Consider the following 20,036-nt stretch of genomic DNA (forward strand, 5'->3'; position numbering starts at 1 on the left):
GCAAGTTGCATGCGATGACAATATCCGCTAGCTAAACATTACGTTAGTAAGGTTGATACTGTTGTCGATCAGTCTGAAGGTAGACTATGATGCAATTGATTGGACAAACGTTAAACGTTATGCTAAGGACGATCTTTAGCGGTGTGCAGGAGAATGGTGTGTGGCAGAGAAGGATGAACCACGAGCTCGCTGCACTTTACGGCGAACCCAGCATCCAGAAAGTGGCCAAAGCCGGAAGGATACGATGGGCAGGGCATGTTGCAAGAATGCCGGACAACAACCCTGCAAAGCTGGTGTTTGCTAACCATCCGGTTGGCACAAGAAGGCGTGGAGCGCGGAGAGCACAATGGGCGGACCAGGTGGAGCGCGACTTGGCGAGCATCGGGCGTGACCGAGTATGGAGAACAGCAGCCACGAACCCTGTATTAAGTATGGAGAAATATTGTTGATCCAGTTTTATCTTGAATATTTAATATATGAAATGAATGAATAGATGATCTCCAGATTTGATTCAGAATGAAATGGCAGTTAATACCCCGAGGAAAATTTTATGAAAAAGTGTAGATGTGGTCTTTTATTCACATTGAAGAGAAAAGTTAGTTTGCACCGTAGGAGAACTAGGCGCACATTTTTCCATCTTTCGGAAGCAGAACCTGCGGAAGCATTTGGCAACATTAGACACCGTCATGGAAATGGTTGGTAGCACTGAATTAAAAGAAGCAAAAAATGAAGCATTCCGCGTGAAGCAACACACGAGACAGACACAAAAACAAAGGAAGGGCCGGAGCGTCCCAAAGTGATCCTGTTTAATTTTTCATTCAGTCACTTTGCCACCCTTACGGAGTCGATTGGTGTTGGTTGACTGCCGGGTGAAGGAGTGTGGGAGGGTGAGGGAAGCTTTTTTTCGACGATGATGCTGCGGAACCAAGACCCGTCGTGGGTTGGTTCTCTGGGCATGTCTTTTTTCAATGTCATTGGATACGGTCTCTGGTCAGGGGTCGGTCTGATGGGCGATGACGGTTAAAGGCAGCAGATAATGAATCGCTGAAATTGTCCGAAGGCGAAGCTGCTGCTGTCTGGGGCGTGTCGTCTTGATCGCGGATTGTGGTTGTGCAATTATCGTAAGGGCTGAGGTTTTATGGTGCCGCTGATTTTGTGTGCTGAAAGATTTTGTTGACTGATTGAAAATTAGTCTACGGAACATTCGTTTAATCATTTGGTGGTTGTTATTTACACAATCTGTTAAATTTACATAATAATTTCTCCATCTTTTTTGTGTTCCATCTCAGACAGAGAATTCTTCTTAGTTTAGTGTTTAGTTTAGTGGCATTGCCGGGAGGAAAAAATTTTTTTATTAGTTTTTCTTAGAATCTCTAGAAGAATTCCTGCTGGAACCATTGAATGAATTTCTGGAAATTACTTCTGGAATCTCTGAAAAAAAAATCCGGGGAACATTTCAGAAAGAATTTTCAATGTAATTCATGAAGTAATTCTTGCAGGAATTCCTGGAACAGATTGTGAAGTAATACATAAAGGAATACCTGTAAGGTTATGTGGAGAACCACTGGAAGTATTTCTGATAGAATGCTTGAAAGATTGATTGATTTGTCTTTATTTAAAAGACTTTCAGTCCTTGGCTGGTTCGTCTTTGTAGCTTGGAAGAATGTTAGAAGGAATTCCTGAAAAAAATTTAAGGAATCCCTCGAGTTCTTTTTTAAAGATCACCAGAAGGTTTTACGAAGAAATCTTTGGATGAATTTCTGAATGAAAGGCTTCCAAAAGAAATCTTTGGAAAAAAATATGAAATCAATGGTAGATTTTTTTTTTTCAAAAATTTCCCCAGTTATTCCGTTAGAAAATCCGCCAGTAATTTTATTTGTTTCCATATTTCTAAGCGATATGAGAGATTTCTTCTCAGATGCATTTCTGAATTCCCTGGAGGTATTTCTAAAGGATTTTCTATAAGGAAATAAAAAAAAAATGTGATATAGAACTATTAAGAAATTGAAGCATAAACAGTTATAAGAAATCTGTGGAGAACTTTCTGAAGGTATCCTAAGAAAATCTCCAAATTTATCCATGAATCATTTTTTAAAAGAATTTTCTTAAGGAAACAATGAAAGTTTATCTAATAAAATCCTTCAAGAAATATCGAAACCTTGACCAATTTTTGAATTAATCCCTAGATAACTCGATACGGCGAACCCAGCATCCAGAAGGTGGCCAAAGCCGGAAGGATATGGTGGGCAGGGCATGTTGCAAGAATGCCGGACAACAACCCTGCAAAGCTGGTGTTTGCAACTGATCCGGTAGGCACAAGAAGGCGTGGAGCGCAGAGAGCACAATGGGCGGACCAGGTGGAGCGTGACTTGGCGAGCATCGGGCGCGATCGAGGATGGAGAGCGGCAGCCACGAACCGAGTATTGTGGCGTACTATTGTTGATTATGTCTTGTCTTAATGATGTTGAACAAATAAATGTATGTATGTATGTATAACTCGATGTCTGGAGGAATTTCTATAGAAGTCCTTCAAAAATTTTCGAAAGGAATCTTCAGAATTATTCTTGATTTCATTTTTTACGCATTCCTGAAGGAGTTTCTGTGAGAATTTCTGGAGGAATAAAAATCTGATTTTTTTATGAATACAGAACGTAAAAAACACATGATCAATTTAAGATACTGTAACTAGCGAAAACTTGATATCATTCAAGAATACAATAGCATCATTATGTTTCCTTCTAGCCTTAGGCCTTTTCGGCGCCCCTCTGAGGCTGGCGCCCTTGGCGGGGGCCAACCTGGCCAACCGCACACTACAGCTCTGCCTGAGCGTCTGTTCACCAAGGAGATGCGGCTCAAACAGCGTTTGTTCTGGTATTCAACGGCTGAGTAAGAAACGTTGCACCACGCCCAGCTAGATCCAATGTGGTAGCTCCATCAGAGTGGTCGTCCCAGTGTGGTTTGAGACGTTAAACAGAACTGGCACGATGGCCCTCTGGCGAGATAGGAGTGTTAGCGTAGGCCCAATAAAAATCCCCATTGCGAATAACATAGGAGAAAATACGACTCGATACAATCGGCAAAGACCCACGCGACGAAAAAAGTACTATGATTGAAAACTTGGAACATGGAATTGCAAGTCACTAGGTTTCGCAGGATCTGACAGGATAATTTACGCCGAACTACATCCCCGCAACTTCGACATCGTGGCGTTGCAGGAACTTTGTTGGACTGGACAGAAAGTGTGGAAAAGCGGGCATCGAGCGGCTACCTTCTACCAAAGCTGTGGCACCACCATTGAACTGGGAACAGGATTTATAGTGCTGAGCAAGATGCGACAACGTGTGATCGGGTGGCAGCCGATCAACGCAAGGATGTGCATGTTGAAAGTTAAGGGCCGTTTCTTCAACTACAGCATCATTAACGTCCACTACCCACACGAAGGGAAACCTGATGACGAGAAAGAAGCGTTCTACGCGCAGTTAGAGCAAACATACGATGGTTGCTCGCCGCGTGACGTGAAGATCGTTGTCGGCGACATGAACGCGCAGGTAGGAAGGGAGGAAATGTACCGACCGGTAATCGGGCGAAACAGCCTGAATGCCGTATCGAATGATAACGGCCAGCGAAGCGTAAACTTTGCAGCCTCCCGTGGTATGGTAGTCCGAAGCACCTTCTTCCTCCGCAAAGATATCCACAAAGCCACCTGGAGATCACCCGACCATCAAACAGAAAATCAAATCGACCACGTTCTAATCGACGGTAAATTCTTCTCGGATATAACCAATGTCCGCACTCTCAACATGCGAATATAGATTCGGATCACTACTTAGTCGCTGTATGCATGCGCTTAAAACTTTCGACAGTTATCACCACGCGGCGAAGTCGAACGCCGCGGCTCAACATCGAACCACTTCGTAACGTAGAAGTGGCTCAAGACTACGCGCAGCAGTTAGCAGTGGCCCTACTAACGGAAGAGCAGCTTGGCGCAGCTACTCTTGAAGATGGCTGGAGAGACATCCGATCCGCCATAGGTAGTACCTCGGCTACAGCACTAGGCTTCGCGACTCCGAATCACAGAAAGGTGGCGGCAGCATTACGATAAGCACCTCAATGGCGACGTTGCAAGTACGGAAGGTGGCGTGGTAACAGATCTAGGAGTATGTGCACAGGACGAAAGACTTCCGGCCCCTGACCTCCAAGGGATTGAGGAGGAGGTTGGCCGGTTGAAAAACAACAAAGCCGCTGGAGCAGATCAACTACTAAACGAGCTTCTAAAATACGGTAAGGAAGCACTGGTGAGAGCACTACACTGGGTCATTACCAAGATTTGGGAGGAAGAAGTATTACCGGAGGAGTGGATGGAAGGTATCGTGTGTCCCATCTACAAAAAGGGCGACAAGTTGGATTGCGGGAACTACCGCGCGATCACACTACTGAGCGCTGCCTACAAGATACTCTCTCAAATTTTATGCCGCCGTCTATCACCGATTGCAAGAGAGTTCGTGGGGCAATATCAGGCTGGATTTATAGGTGAACGCGCTACAACGGACCAGATGTTTGCCATCCGCCAGGTGTTGCAGAAATGCCGCGAATACAACGTGCCCACACATCACTTGTTCATCGATTTCAAATCGGCGTATGATATAATCGATCGAGAACAGCTATGGCAGATTATGCACGAATACGGATTCCCGAATAAACTGATACGATTGATTAAGGCGACGATGGATCGAGTGATGTGCGTAGGTCGAGTATCAGGGACACTCTCGAGTCCCTTCGAATCTCGCAGAGAGTTACGGCAAGGTCTTTCGTGCTTGCTGTTCAACATTGCTTTAGAGGGTGTAATTAGGAGAGCGGGGATAAACACGAGTGGAACGATTTTCACGAAGCCCGTTCAGCTGATTGGTTTCGCTGATGATATTGATATAATTGCTCGTAAATTTGAGACGATGGCGGAAACGTACATCCGACTAAAGAGTGAAGCCAAGCGAATCGGATTAATCATTGATGTGTCGAAGACAAAGTACATGATGGCAAAGAGCTCCAGGGAGGATTCACCGCGCTCGCCACACCGAATTTATATCGACGGTGATGAAATCGAGGCGGTTGAAGAATTCGTGTACTTGGGCTCACTGGTGACCGCCGACAACGACACCAGCAGAGAAATTCAGAGGCGCATTGTGGCAGGAAATCGTGCTTACTTTTGACTCCACAGAGCTCTACGATCGAATAAAGTTCGCCGTAACATATCATTCATTTAGTGTTGATCAACTACGGAGGTTATACTTGCTCGAAGTTGCTGCATCTTGCACTTGCCTATTTGCCAACAAATTGGTAAGAGCAGAATCCAGCAACTTCGTGCAAATGCAACCTACGCTGTTGAAAAGGAATAATATTTCATCCAGATTTTTCACGCTGAAATTGTTTTCTCGTCATTCCTTCTTCTTTTGCACAATACAAGCACTAATTCCATCCATTTGATTAATATGTTTTTCCAGCCAGATTGCCTATTCACCGCTTGGGACAACAGAACGAATAATTTCGTCAACAAACGAGGTAGGCTTAGGTAGTTCCCCATCGATGTCGCCCTACAGCAGCGTTTCTACTCTTCAACGTCATATCCTAGGCCGTTGTCACACTCTTGATAGATTGGTTTCGATGTGTCATAAAAACGAAAACTCCTCCCTGTCAGTCGAAAAGACCTCAAGGCTTGACGGCTCCTTCCCAGTCCTCTCCTACATAAGGGACCGGTGGTCGTCTGTCGGCTCAAACTGGATTGGATGGTACACGTTGGTTGGCACGGCCTTTCGGGGATAACCATATCAAAACAGTTCTTTCAATTAGTAATCGTTCTGTTTTGCTCCACTTGCCGGCCGGCTGAGGGGCCGTTGCTTATGAGGACTCGACTTGTGGCCCACCACCAGAAGACCAGACCAGACGTCAACGATGACGATGACGGTGCGACTCGATTCGGCCAGGCCCGGCAGATATTGCGTGCGAAGTCGAGCTTGCTAGCGGACTAAGCCGGCCAATTTGTCCTCCCGGTCGACGACAGTCGGCATCCTGTTATTGATTGAGACGTGGATATGCGCCGCCGTCGTCATCAGAGTAGGAACCAAGGAAAATATGTTGTTTATTTTCTTCTCATCGACTGTATAAGCGGCAGACTGCAGTGCGTCTAAGCCTGATTGCCAGGAGGCGACACAAACGGCAAAAGGCGAAGTGAAGAAATCCGACCAAATCCGGCACCAGATTTATTGAGAGATGGTTTGGTAGAAAAAAAAAAGTCTGACATAGAAAGGAAGTAGAGGGAATGTGTATTTTTTTTTATTTTATCGGAGACAAATTTACCTATATCCGGCGAAGGATGAGCCAAAATAAGGGTGACCATGACCATGTAGCATCATACTATACTATACAGGAAAACTTATTTTCCATGCCCTTTGTTTGACATTATTATAAACCAATGGTACTGTAGCCTTTCAGTTGTCACTTTTGAAACGACATTTTGATAAAAGCTCAGGAAATTGATGTATATACTGCGTGACGGACGAATACTAAGGACGATCTTTTGCGGTGTGCAGTAGAACGGTGTGTAGTATAAAGTATAAAGTATAAAGTATAAAGTTGGTGTTCATTATAGATCCAAACGGAAAAAGAAGGTGAGAAGTGCAACGTGGTGAAGATGAGGCATGTGGAACGAAATCTGGCGAACATTGGACGTGATCGAAGATGGGAAGTAACAGACGCGAAAAGTGTTATATGGCATGTTGCAGCTTAGAAATAAAACTTAAAGCCCTTTCCATGGCTCTCTGGTAACCCTAACCAAAAATGCATGGCATGGGAAAACGAATGAATTGGCATGGAAGTGAGCGATCGGATGTTACGGTTGCGACGACGCTTGCTAACTGGAAGGAAAGTGGATAAGATGGATTTGGCGAAAGCCTAAGGTGGCACATGGCTTCATCTTGTTGCGTGTTTTTTTTTTCTGTCGTCGACGTCGGCATCATCGCCGATTTGATCGCAAAGGGACGGCGACGGCATGACAGAGTCCTTATGTTCGACTCAATTGCTCATAACGATCAGCCCCCACCCCACGCGCGTCACCCAGCATTGCATTGAGACGTTCTCCTATCCCATCGGAAAGAAGATGTTTACGAATTTGCTTTTCGATAATCAGGATTATCTTTATTGAAATTTATCGTTATTCGTACTCGGCTCAGTCGGCTGCTGCCTTACGCCCATCACTTTCCGTGAGGACAACCTCCATTCGAGAAATGGCTTTTGAAGCAGATATCGTGCTTACACCGTGCCGTACGGCGAAAGAAATCTGTAAGAATAATGATACCACAGCAATCGAGCTCGAGGGCTTTCTTCAAGTGTTGTCGTTGTGGCGTTTTGAAAAAAAAAATGAACGTGCTGAAGCTGCCGTCAATTTGAAAGTAGACATTGAACGCTTTAAGGACAGACTTGTTAGAATCCCAAAATGGTCGCCACAATGGCCGACTTTGGCACCCACTCACGATTTTGAGAGCACAAATTGCTTCGTAAACAAACCCAGCGAACCTCTGCTTTTTATTTTAAGCTTATTACAAGTGAGCAAGAACAGAATAATAAAATGCACTGTTGTTTGAAGCTTGCTTCTTGAGATTTGTGCATCTGAAGTTCTGATGCACTGTTGTAGCGGGATTTCTAGACGTTTGTCCTTAATATGCTAGGTACCTACCTAGTTCAAACAAAGGGGGCACATAATAAACCGATTGCGGCAGCCGTTACATATTGATTGTTAAGTAGGAAAGATATCACTTCCTGTATAAGGGGGTCATACGGACGGTGATGAAACCACTGTAAGATGTCATGGAGTAATTTTTAAAATGTATTATTTGGATTAAAAAAATGTAATTGAGGGGTGTAACCTTGTAAGCTCAGGGATTAAGGGGTAAGGGATCTTCAGGGTCGTTAACTGTAATTTAGAGCACATTCTCGGAATAGCTGTCTGTTGGGGACACTGGTGTAAGCAGGAGCACTGATATTTACGATGGCCAATAAAGGGAACACACATACAAAAATGAATAATGCAAAGACACAAAGATGATACCGAACAAGATCGAAAGATGAAATTTCACTAAATGGGGAGATACTGGGACGTCGAGGCTTGGTGGTTGTTTTTAACCCGGAAAAACAAACAAATAACAAAAGTAGTGGAAAAACAATTAAATAGACATTTACTCTTTAAAAGAACTTGATTTACGGCAATTTTCTTACAAATATTTAAAATTTTATTATTGTGACGTCACATGTTCTTTGGTGGTTCTACTTGCGGTTTTTGGCTTGTCGGGAACAGACGAGCGGCTAATCAGTCCGCTATTTTTTGGTTGGTGATGATCGGGGTCTCGGCATACGGTAGTCGGACTCATCGGTGCCCTCCGACTCGACTTATTGGCTAAGATGGCGGCTTGGAACTGTCGACGGCCTATTGCGAATACAGGTTGGAGCACAATGGCGGTTTCTGCTGGCTGGATTCGCACAATGAGCGCGCACTATCGAACCGGATGGCTCACGGTTCCGTGTCTCTGGCAGAGAAAGGCCATAAAATAAAAAGAAATGCCCAATGTCTAGACCTAACCACCAGGTATTAGCATTCTGAACGTTCACAAAACTAACCGCACCAAATCTTCATCTTCATAATTTTTACAACTTTATTACCTTTTCTTGTGGATATTTTTCTTAAATTAGTTGTTCTTCGTACTTTAACTGTTTGTCTTGCATGAAACTATAACAATTTTAACAATTAGATTAAGGAAACATTTAACTTTTTAACGCACTAACCCAACGTAATTGTAAAACTAACACTGGCTTTTAACGTACTAACAGTTATTCTTAATACACTTTTCGATATTGCGCATGACATACTAACAACTAACAAAAAGGGAAAAAAACACTAATTAATAATTCTTCCACTAAAGTGAGGTTTTTATACAAATAACACTAACCTCAATTTCTACAAACAAACTACACACGCGCGCACTACTATTACGTTCCAGCATTTGCCGCAAAAAGAGAACATTTGCTTCGATGCTTGGAGCTTAGGCATGGTACACAAATTACGTAACGTTAAAATCGGCGATTTCAGACTCCCCCCCTCCCCCTTGTAACGCTTTTTGTATGAAAACCAAAAATATTTTGTATGGTTCGTAACGCTAAGCTAGACTCCCCCCCTCCCCCTATAGCGTTACGTAATTTGTGTACGATGCCTTATATAGGCGACGGTACAAACATTTAACATTTATTTATGCTAAACATTTATGTTTTATTGGTTTTCGTGTCCCACCCTATTTCATCAATTAGGTGCGCACCATCTATCGGCGAGTATAAAAAGGGCGAAGTAATGTTTTGCCCCGATCCTCAAACTGCTCGACCTCAGTGGGGGCTGTCCATTAATTACGTAAGGGTTTTTGGGGGGAGGGGGGGTTTGAGAAATTTTACGCGCCATACAAAAATATTTGGATTCTCATACAAAAAATCTTACAAGGGGGGGAGGGGGTGTCGAAAAATCGTAAAAAATCCCTTACGTAATTAATGGACAGCCCCGTGACACTCGCAACATGACAGCTGCTTATGAGAGGTGTGGCATATTGATACACTCACCACTTCTAATATGAGTGTCACAGACCCGAAGTTTATTGTGGAATATTTACCAGGGGCGTCTTGAGGGGAAATGTAGGAAAGAAAATTGGGAAAATTTATATTGTGGATTTACCGGCTACTTGTATTCTACCGGTCGCTTCAGTATGGCCTCCAAAGTAGCCGTTTTATAAATAGAGTAACTTAAACATGTTTTTAAACATTTTTATTGTATGCGCTATTCCTCGTTGCCATTAGCTATTCAGCGACATTCATTTTTTGACAATCAAGTTGATTTTTATATGAAAACGGCTACTTTGTAACGGCTACTCAAGTAACCGGTAGAATACAAGTAGTCGGTAAATCCACAATAATTGTGGTGAAGCCACAAGACTACTTTGGAACCAACGGTTCCAGGGGCTCAGATGCAAAGGGGTGTAAGTGACCATATTGTCGATTTTAGGTTGAGCATATCATAAAATTCTTCAGATTTCAAGTTTTTGGAACTGTTATGAGGTTTTTTTCTACGATGATAAGAAAAATTACAATAAATCAGAGAAAAATGGATTGATTCTGAAACTCCTTACATGCTGTATGGAATAAAAAAAAAACAAATAAAGCCACCTAGTGGTGATAGTGCCTTTCTTGTCGAATATGTACTAGCCTGGTACACGGTTTATATGGGAAAATATAAAAAATGGAAAAACTCCAACTCCTGTATACTTTTTGAGTTCCATTTTGGTCCCGTATCAACTGTGAAAAATTTCAGATCGATCGAAGAAACTATATTTTAGCGCCCGCCATTCTTAGTTTTTCATACGATTTACTATGGGGAAAATTTACTTCTTCAAAGAAAAATCACTTGAGGTCATCCATTGATCCCTAAAAATAAGTCGTTGTATGATTACTGTTGATAACTTCACGAGGAATCAGACCTCCGAAGACCGCAAAGCGATGCGACATTCGTGGAAAAAGTTATTAAGCCTTTCCCGATCGATAAAATGACGAGATTTTATTATTTATTGTTATTCCTTACATGTTAGACAGCTTTGGCATGCCATTCGGTTTTCAGTCAATAGCTTTTTCCACATGCCTTAGATCGCTTTGCAGTCTTTAGAGGGCTTGTTCCTCGTAAAATTTCCAACAGAAATCATTCATCGATATATTTTTAGGGATTGAGGGGCAACCTGTGTCGATTTTTCTTTGAAAAAATGATTTTCCCCATAGTAAATCGCATGAAAACTTAAAACGGCTGGCGCTAAAATATAGTTTCTCCGATCGAGCTGAAATTTTGCACAGTTGATATGGGACCAAAATGGAACTCAAAAAGTGTACAGGAGTAAAATGTCTTTTTGTGTCCCACGCTAATATGTACTCATGATGTTTCCGTCGACGTACGAACTGAGTGGTGCGAATAGAAACGGTTTTATTTTTCAAGCTAGCCAACGCACACATACACACTCCCGGCACACAGCTTGTAAACACGCACTAGCGTTCAATTTTCTTGCAACCACCTCTCTCAGCGCGGTTGTCAAACACGCCGTCGCGACGCTGTTCGGAAATGGTAAACATGATCAATCCAACATTATTCCAATTTTGTTCTCTTGTTAAACGTTTATTACACAGCGCAACATTTTTTTGTCTCAAGAGCAAACTTATGTGTCTCCGAAGGATTTTGGGCCGCTGAATCCGAATCCGGGCTCAGATTTGCTCTAACACGTCACAATTATGAGCTATACCTCAATTTATAGGCCAAAATATGCGATTTTGGGCTTTTTTGACAGCAAGCCATTAAGCAAGGAAATATTTGTTTAAGCAATCAAAAGGTGAATTGGTCAATTAACATCTACATTAACGACTCATGCAAAATATTTCGTTTTACCTAATCAAATTTCATAGATTTTAGCATTTTATGTTAGTATGAAAACTTGCATGCAACTTTTGGAGGGTGACTTGTATGGGAAATATCGTACCTAACATAAATTGCTTAAAACTATCAAATTTGATTGGGTAAAACGAAATATTTTGTAGGGTAATGGTTCCCTTATTAAGCATGTGGCTCCCATTTTCATCCTACGAAAATCAAAGGAATGAAGCACTGTTTGTTTTGTTTCTTATTTTTGTATTTTTTGTTAGAAGTGAGCACGCATGAAAACAAAAAGAACGGATCAATCGGTGCCGTAATCGCTTGTTTTCGAATAGGATGAAATTGGGAGCGTGAGATTACTGATGGAACACAAACCCTATGAGTCGTTAATTTAGATGTTAATTGACCAATTAACCTTTTGATTGCTTAAAAAAAATATTTCCTTGCTTAATGGCTTGCTGTCAAAAAAGCCCAAAATCGCATATTTTGCCCTATAAATTGAGGTATAGCTCAAAATTGTGACGTGTTAGAGCAAATCTGAGCCCGGATTCGGATTCAGCGGCCCAAAATGCTTCGGAGACACATAAGTTTGCTCTTGAGACAGACAAAAAGTAAATTTTTATTACGCTGTGTTATTTTCCATTCGCGATGGAAATTTTGATGGATAGTTGTTAAAAAATTAGCTGAAATAGGCTCAAAACCATGTTTACCCTTCTCCTCGCTTTCCAACGGCTTGGCAGCGGCAAATGGAGATATCGTGACAACAGTTTTGATTACATCCGCAGCACCTAGATTACAATACTCTTCAATCAATCACACAGGTTCAACAAGGTTTTACATAACCTCAATTTTCAATGTTTGGCTCCCGATGTTTGGCTCCCGCTCAGAGAGCATATTGAGTCAGTCCGCAACACTCAGCGTACGCCTAGTTGTTTCTTAATCATGAAATATTTTATTTAGAAGAATATTATCAAAACTATCATCGAATTGGGAAACTTACTCTTTCGGTTCAGATAGGGTTTGAGATTGTTAAGATAAGCAGGGATCGTTCATCAGATTATCAAAACACATCGCGATTTGATGTGCCGCTTGCATGGAATTTGTTCATTTTTACCGTCTACGTCCGTTGGTTTGGCCGTATCTAATCTGAACACTTTTCAGTTTGAACCCTGATAATATGCACATCGTTTAACGATCGATCAAACGATCAATTCTGACTATACATGTCAATGGTTGCTCCTCCGTGATTGATCTGAACTGGTACCAGTTGCACTGTGATCCAACTGAATAAGGGGCTGGGACATTCCACTTATTCTCAAAGTGCAATTTTAGCAGCTCATGCATATTTGATCAATAACGGCGCCGGCCAAGTCCTTATAGTCAGCTGGGAAGGGAAAGGAATGTTAGAGTGTACTGGTTGTTGCTACTAGAGACCGAGAGCACTCTGCGTCCCACAACCCGCACGGACTGGGGTATTTGTTAGACGGAAAGGATGGGAGATCTGGGAGTCACCGTTGGGTCGGTGATGCGATCCATGGATTGGGTTATTTATAGTGTTCGTGATAGATTGTGTGGTGAATAAGGTGAATAAGGTCAAGCGGCACAGCACGCTTTGGTTGCATAACTTATAGGCGTTATATATACACTGTGCTGTGAGTGGAAGTTGGAAGGGAGGGAAACGACTTTTTCAATTCGTTTCTGGTTCTAGCGATAGCTATGAGCATATGAATATACATGAGTTGTATATGTAGAGAAGAGAGAGTGAGAGAAAGTGGTTAGAAAGATACAAAGTAGGATGAAAAGGACGGGCCAGGGATTGAACCCATGACCTTCTGCATACGAATCAGAAGCGGTAGCCACTAGACCACCAAGCCCTTCCCTGATAATATGCACATCGTTTAAACTAAAAATGGTTCAAACGTCATTCATATTTGGTCGGTCACTTCCGGTGGAACACCCGGAACGGATTCCTGAATATTACCGGTTTCCTGCTTACCGTTCATGAGGTTATCGAGAAAGCCGTTATTTGATGTGCCGCATGCATGGGTTTCGTTCACTTTTACATTTGGCGCCTTTCAGCGGGACACCCGAAACCGATTCCGGAACACCACCAGTTCAGATATGGTCTGAGAGTATTTTCCTGCTTACCGTTTATCAGGTTATCGAAAATGCCGTGATTTGATGTGTCGCATGTATGGGCAGTGTTGGGAATAAGAACTGTTCATTAAAGAAAGTGGACATCTGTTTACCAATAGTTTAGAGCAGTGTTGAAAATTTCATTTCATCACATCTAAATTCAATCACCTACAGCTCATTTTAGAAGCTGAACCTGAGAATATGGTATATGAAAAACTTGTGCGGCTAGATCGGTTCTGCAAGAAAGTCACGGAAAAACCGATATTTTTCGAATATTTAAGGTAAATGTCACGGACTTCCTTTGAAAAATGCCAAATGATATTCACCGTGAATACCATTGGCATTTTTCGAAGGTAGTCCGTGACATTTACCTTAAATATTACAAAAATAGCGGTTTTTCCGTGACTTTCTTGCAGAACTGGTCTAGCCGCACAAGTTTTTCATATAGCATATTCTAAGGTTCAGCTTCTAAAATGAGCTGTAGGTGATTGAATTTAGATATGACGAAATGAATTTTTCAGCACTGGTTTAGAGGTAAAACTAAACAAAAAATTGTGCATTTTTGCTCAGTGTGTAAAAACATTGTTCGCTTCGGCAACACATTCAAAAAACGGAAAAAGTGAGAAATTTTGAGCGATTGGTTGAATTAGCTCTGCGACTAGCAGATAAATTCTGCACAATCTGGAACACCGAAAAGTTGTCGTTTCGAGAATTGGCATACTAGTACACTTCCGGTACAGCAATTTTTTAACGCTGAGCAGGGGACAGATGTACTGGATGATGTAGGGTACATCAGAACCGAAAAAATTGGGAAAAAGTTTTAGGTGTGGCAAGCCAATTGTTCATTCGGCTTAAACAGTTCTTCGTATTTCACAACAGCAACAATCAACGGTGAAAATAACATAAAGGAATGCATCAAAAAACGACATCTACCCATCCATCGAAAACATACGGATCCTCCATTATTTTGGCCGGATCTGGTATCCGCTCATTACGTTTCTTCTACACTAGAGATGCTCAAAACAAAAAAAGTCGATTTTGTCGAAAAATAGCAAAATCCACCAAACTTCCCTGAACTGCGTCCTGTAAAAAGATACTGGACAATAATTAAGCGGCATCTCAAGAAAGATGGAAGAGAAGCAACCTCTGTTGATTGCTTCAAGGAAATTTGGTCTGCGGCACAACGAAAGGCTACGGAGAAAGTTGTGCAGAATCTAATGGGAGGTATCAAGAGGAAAGTCCGAGCGTTCTTCAGAAATGCGAAGTGAATGTTCAAACTCATGTGAATTCGGCCACATGGTTGTTGGTTGTCTTATATAAAAAATAAATTTATGAATTTGTTTGAAGATAAATATTTTCTATTGAAAAACAGGTGTCCACTTTCTTTATTGAATAGTCCTTACTCACTTGCGAAAAGTTATACTCACTTGCTTCTATCTCAGTCCAGAAGCATACTATCAAAAAATGATGTTTGAAGGACTTCTAGATTGTAGTTTAATCTAAAAGTTTGCTGAATAAAGTAAAGGTCGCAGACGCATATCAAAACCGTGAGAGAGCTGTGAGCACAAGATGAGTAAGAATTACACGAATTTTACTCACCTCGTACTCACAGCTCTCTCACAACTTTGGTATGCGTCTGCGATGTTTACTTTATTCGGCAAACTTTTAGATTAAACTAGAATCTAAAAGTCCTTTAAACATCATTTTTTTATAGCGTGCTTCTGGACTGAGATAGAAGCAAGTGAGTATCACTCTTGCAAGTGAGTATTCTCAACACTGTGTATAGGTTTGTAGCATTTTTATATCTGGCCCCTTCCTGGGGTACCAGTCCGGAACACCTAAATGGCCATAACTCCGGTATGGCTGGACCGATCCGAGCCATTTTCAATAGGAATCAATGGGTCGAATGAACTGTCGGTCATTAAAATCGGTTGCCGTTCACTTCCAAAAAGAGATGTGAGTTTATTTTGTACACACACATACACACACACCGATCACCTCAATTCGTCGAACTGAGTTGATTGGTATATGTGACTCGACTCTCCAGGCCATCTATCACAAATTCATTTTAGGAGTGAACATCCCAAGTAACCAAAAGTTCCGCTTCCCATGACAAAATGCACTTTCAAGTTCCACGAAGTTCAGATGAAGCTCCAAATGGAGCTTTCTGGCTGCTTAAGAGGCTAACGATGAGCCTTGCTGAAACTTCGGTCACAAGTTCCGGCAAGGCTCATTGTTAGCCTCTTAAGCAGCCAGCAAGTTCTATTCGGAACATTATCTAAACTTCGCGGAACTTGATGCTGCTTAAGATGCTACTCGGAACTTTGTCGGAACTTTCAAGTTCATAGAAGTTCAGTTCAGTAGCGTTGTGTTTCAATGAAGATTAAATTTATTTCTTTTACAGAAAACAACTGTTTAAGCATACAATAATAAAAGACAAATATGAATTTATCAAATCAATGAATACTAGGCTTGGGCAAAAAAAAATATGCCGCTCATCGGATTCGAAATAGACATAGTCGCTGAGTGAGAACCCTACGCTCTTACGATTGAGTGAACAGCAGGTAAAGTCTGACTTGAATCGGTTTTCTGTCGGCACATTTGTATAGTAGTGATGTTAGTTTGACTTTGTCATGTGTCTTCAGTAACGCAGCGGTAAGTCGGCAGGCTATCACGCGGGATGATAAAGTTCAAATCTACATAGCAACGACATGTGTGAAAATATAATTATCAGAAGCAATTTCCAGGACACAACCCACCAACAGGGTGGGGTTGTGATTCTGAAAAACACATTTTTGTTTCTGCATGAATTTTGTCAAAGTTCTGTCGGAAGCTGCTTAGAAGGTAATCCAGCGTGCTTATATGAACTTCAAGTTCCAGAATTACTTAAAAATGAAGCTGCTTAGAGGCTAATGAGCAACCTCGAACAAGCTGCTTAGGGGCTGTCCATTAATTACGTAAGGGTTTTCGGGGGGAGGGGGGGTTTGAGAAATCTTACGCGCCATACAAAAATATTTGGGTTCTCATACAAAAAATCTTACAAGGGGGGGTGGGGGTGCCGAAAAATCGTGAAAATCCCCTTACGTAATAAATGGACAGCCCCTTAGCTTAAATATGATGTACCCTTTTATCTGAACTTCTGGTTACTTGGGATATAGCCTTTCCAGTACACCTAGTGTACGAGAAAGGCAAAAAAACAAGTAAATGCTACGTTCGGATCTCTTAGAAGTCAACTGTACAACACATTCTGCCTTGCAATGTACCAGCACAGGATAGACTGAATTAAAATCAATGCAACTATGGTTATCTGAAAGTGAGGAAGGAGTACAACAATAACCCCACAACTTCTTTTTGGACGACCTGATGATGTTTGCGAAATCAATGCACACTGTGATATGTACCAACGAAATCCGGATGGACTTTGGAATTGACAAATGCCTACCAATCCATCTTTGCCAGGATCAAGTAGTGGATGCTAGCTGTTTTCGAGAAGTTTCGGAATATGGTTGAAAGCGAAGCGTACAAAAAGTTCGGCTTCCTGCAACTAAGAGATACATTTTCACATCTCACTCAACAATCAAGAAAGAACTGTAGAAGTTCTTGCATCATGGCAACTGTGTTCTGAGGAGCATTCTGTCAGTCGGCAACAAGGCTTGCAACAAGGTAAAGGCGATAAGCGAGTTTGATGTGTCCTGACCTACAAAATGTAACTGTGAAATGTATTTTGTTATTAATTTTAAATTAATGTCAATTTAGTTCATTAAGACTAAACAATGTCAGATGAATGTAAATGTGAATAAATGTAAATGTAAAACTGACCTCAACGTACTACAGAACGAGCGATACGAGTAGCATTCACCAAGCATCGAATGCGCCACTTAAAGTCGTCCATCGAGAGTAGCACGAGAAAGACGTGTCACCGAAATCCGGCAGGCCATCGCAGCAGACAGATCTAGGGTCTCACGATAAGGAAGCCTGAAATGTAGTAAGTCGATAAAAATCTGATGTGTGCAAATTGACTAAGAAGATCAGAGGAAATCTTTCACGGTGGCCCTAAGCCTTAGGATTCATGAATCAGTGAGTGAGACATAAATTACTGGATTCCACTAAGGTGTACCAGACAAGCGTTCCACAATAAGATAAATCATTCAATCTTCGTGTTTGGCCTTGAACTAAGCGCCCAATCTTCAAGCAACATCAATAATCCCATATATCACCAAATCTTATAGCGCTCCAACAGTATATAAATTAAAAGATAACAAGACTAATGACATTGCTAATAAGCTAAGGGCTCTTAGTGTCAGAATTAGACGACAAAACAGCCGGAATTAAAATCCCATAAATCAACGTTGTTTAAAGGCTCAGCGCTTCTCACAGTGTTGTACGTCTATCACCGAAGCACCGTACGCCTCGCTTTTCCCTTGAGCCCGCTCTCGCAGTTTACTCAACCCTCCATGTCCCATCAAGAAACCTCAAGCTTTGTAAGCTGTGCCAAATTGTTCCCAACCACACAGCGTACCAGCGTGTATGCCATAAACCGAATAATTTATTTTATTCACGAAAGATAAATATAATTTTGTCTTTTTATCGTCGCCACTACCATCGACCACACCACAATTACCCTTTCCGCACCGGAATAGCACTCTTAACGAATCCTGGCTGGTGGGTCCCCTTGTTTTGGTTGGATTTTCCCAGCCCACATGCATTCATCATGATACGACCCGAGCTACGACGACGACCACGGTTTGTCGATTCTTGATATTTCTGTCATTTTCCCTGGCATCGTCGTCGTCGGTCGCCATGTGTTTCTTTCCATCAGTTCGGCACCGTCACCGCAAGCTCATCGTAGATTTTGAGGTTTTCACCCAATTTGACCAGCTTTCCACATGTGCAGAATTGTGCAGTGGGTGCACTATGTGCTCTGACGGGATGAAATTTTTCCACAGTATCTTTTACATGAGCTTTTAATGAAGTCGTTTGGAGTATAGAGCGTGGTTCAGATGGAGCGATTTCACTACTATCTGCCAAAACATATATGTTATGGGTCCAGGGGGCGGTCCAGAATGTCGAATTGTTTAAAAATCCATATTCACTAAAACTGATGTGGTCAGGGCGTTAACAGTGTGCACCCAAAATAACCAAAATTGGTATTTTATTATATTTCACATCCCGAGGGGGCGGTTCAGAATGTCGAATTGTTTAAAAATCCATATTCACTAAAACTGATGTGGTCAGGGCGTTAAATTCGCATCCTGAAAAAATTTTTTTTTTTTTAACTGAAGAGCTGGTTACTCAGTGAGTAACTTGGAGTAACCACGATGACACCACTGGTCCATAGATATCCATGGAATAATCTCTGAAAGAATCCTAAAGTCTTGGAGTTCAAGAATTCCAGGAAGAATCTATAAAGGAACCCTTGAAGTAATTCTTAGGTAGCAATGAAATCCTTGAAAGAATTCTGAAGGAATTTCTGAAAAGAAAGAAAGGCTAACGGAGACCTAAAACAATCCTTAAAAGAATCACAGTTGCAATCCCTGAAGGAATCTCAGGTGAAACAGAAACACTGGACTGGAAGAATCAGTGAAAGAATCCCGGGAAGAATCCTGGTATGGAAAAAATCTCTTACAGAATCCCGGGAGAAAACCCAGAAGGAGTCATACGAAGATCCTATGATGAACCACTGGAGTAATCTCTAAGAGAAATTCGAAAGACATCAATGAAGGAATCCCGAGAGAAATCCCTGAAGCAATACCATTTAAAATCAATGCGGAAATCCCATGAGGAAAGCAGAAATGAATCCAAGATGAAATCTAGTAAGGAATCTTTAGAAGAATTTTGCCCGAATACTTGTAGGAATTCCAGGCGAAATCTCTGGAGAAAACCCAGAAGGAAACATTGCACAATGATCCGGATCCACTTTTTAGCAGCAAAAAAATCCGTATCTCTGTAATCGTTAATTTTAGTCATTTGGTGTCTTCACAGAAGTTTTTTTTTATTTGTTTGCTGCATTTTTTCCATTTTTTTTTATTAGGATGGTGTTCTTCTCGACACAAATCTGGAATGGAACTTTTTAATTTTAAGTGATATACGATCGAGTTCTCCAGCAAAGTTGTAGGCTACCTTTTATCTAGTTTTTAATTTGAACATAGTAGGTCAATTTCAAGTTTTGACTTAGAGTGATCCCCCCAAACACGGTTCTTTCACAATAACTTTTTCCTTTGATTTTTTTTTTCAAAGGTGTGAGCTTGTACCTAGAACTTCTTAACATCTTTTCGACAGACAGAAATGTAATGTAATGCTCATGCTATTCATTTCAACTAAAACAATGTTTTGACTGATTCCCCACGTGAATGTCCACTGTTCAAAACCATTGTCTAGCAGAACCAATATTAGCGCCGCCCGGTGATGA

At 41.6% G+C, this 20,036-nt stretch overlaps 1 protein-coding gene across 1 annotated transcript in view; it reads left to right on the forward strand.

Annotated features, from left to right (window-relative positions):
- The window catches only part of LOC134288789 (uncharacterized protein DDB_G0271670-like), a 105,588-nt gene that overhangs the window by 12,840 nt on the left and 72,712 nt on the right, over positions 1–20,036 (forward strand). The window lies entirely within an intron of this gene.

Source organism: Aedes albopictus, chromosome 2 (assembly GCF_035046485.1).
Source record: "Aedes albopictus strain Foshan chromosome 2, AalbF5, whole genome shotgun sequence".
Taxonomy (NCBI): Eukaryota; Metazoa; Arthropoda; class Insecta; order Diptera; family Culicidae; genus Aedes; species Aedes albopictus.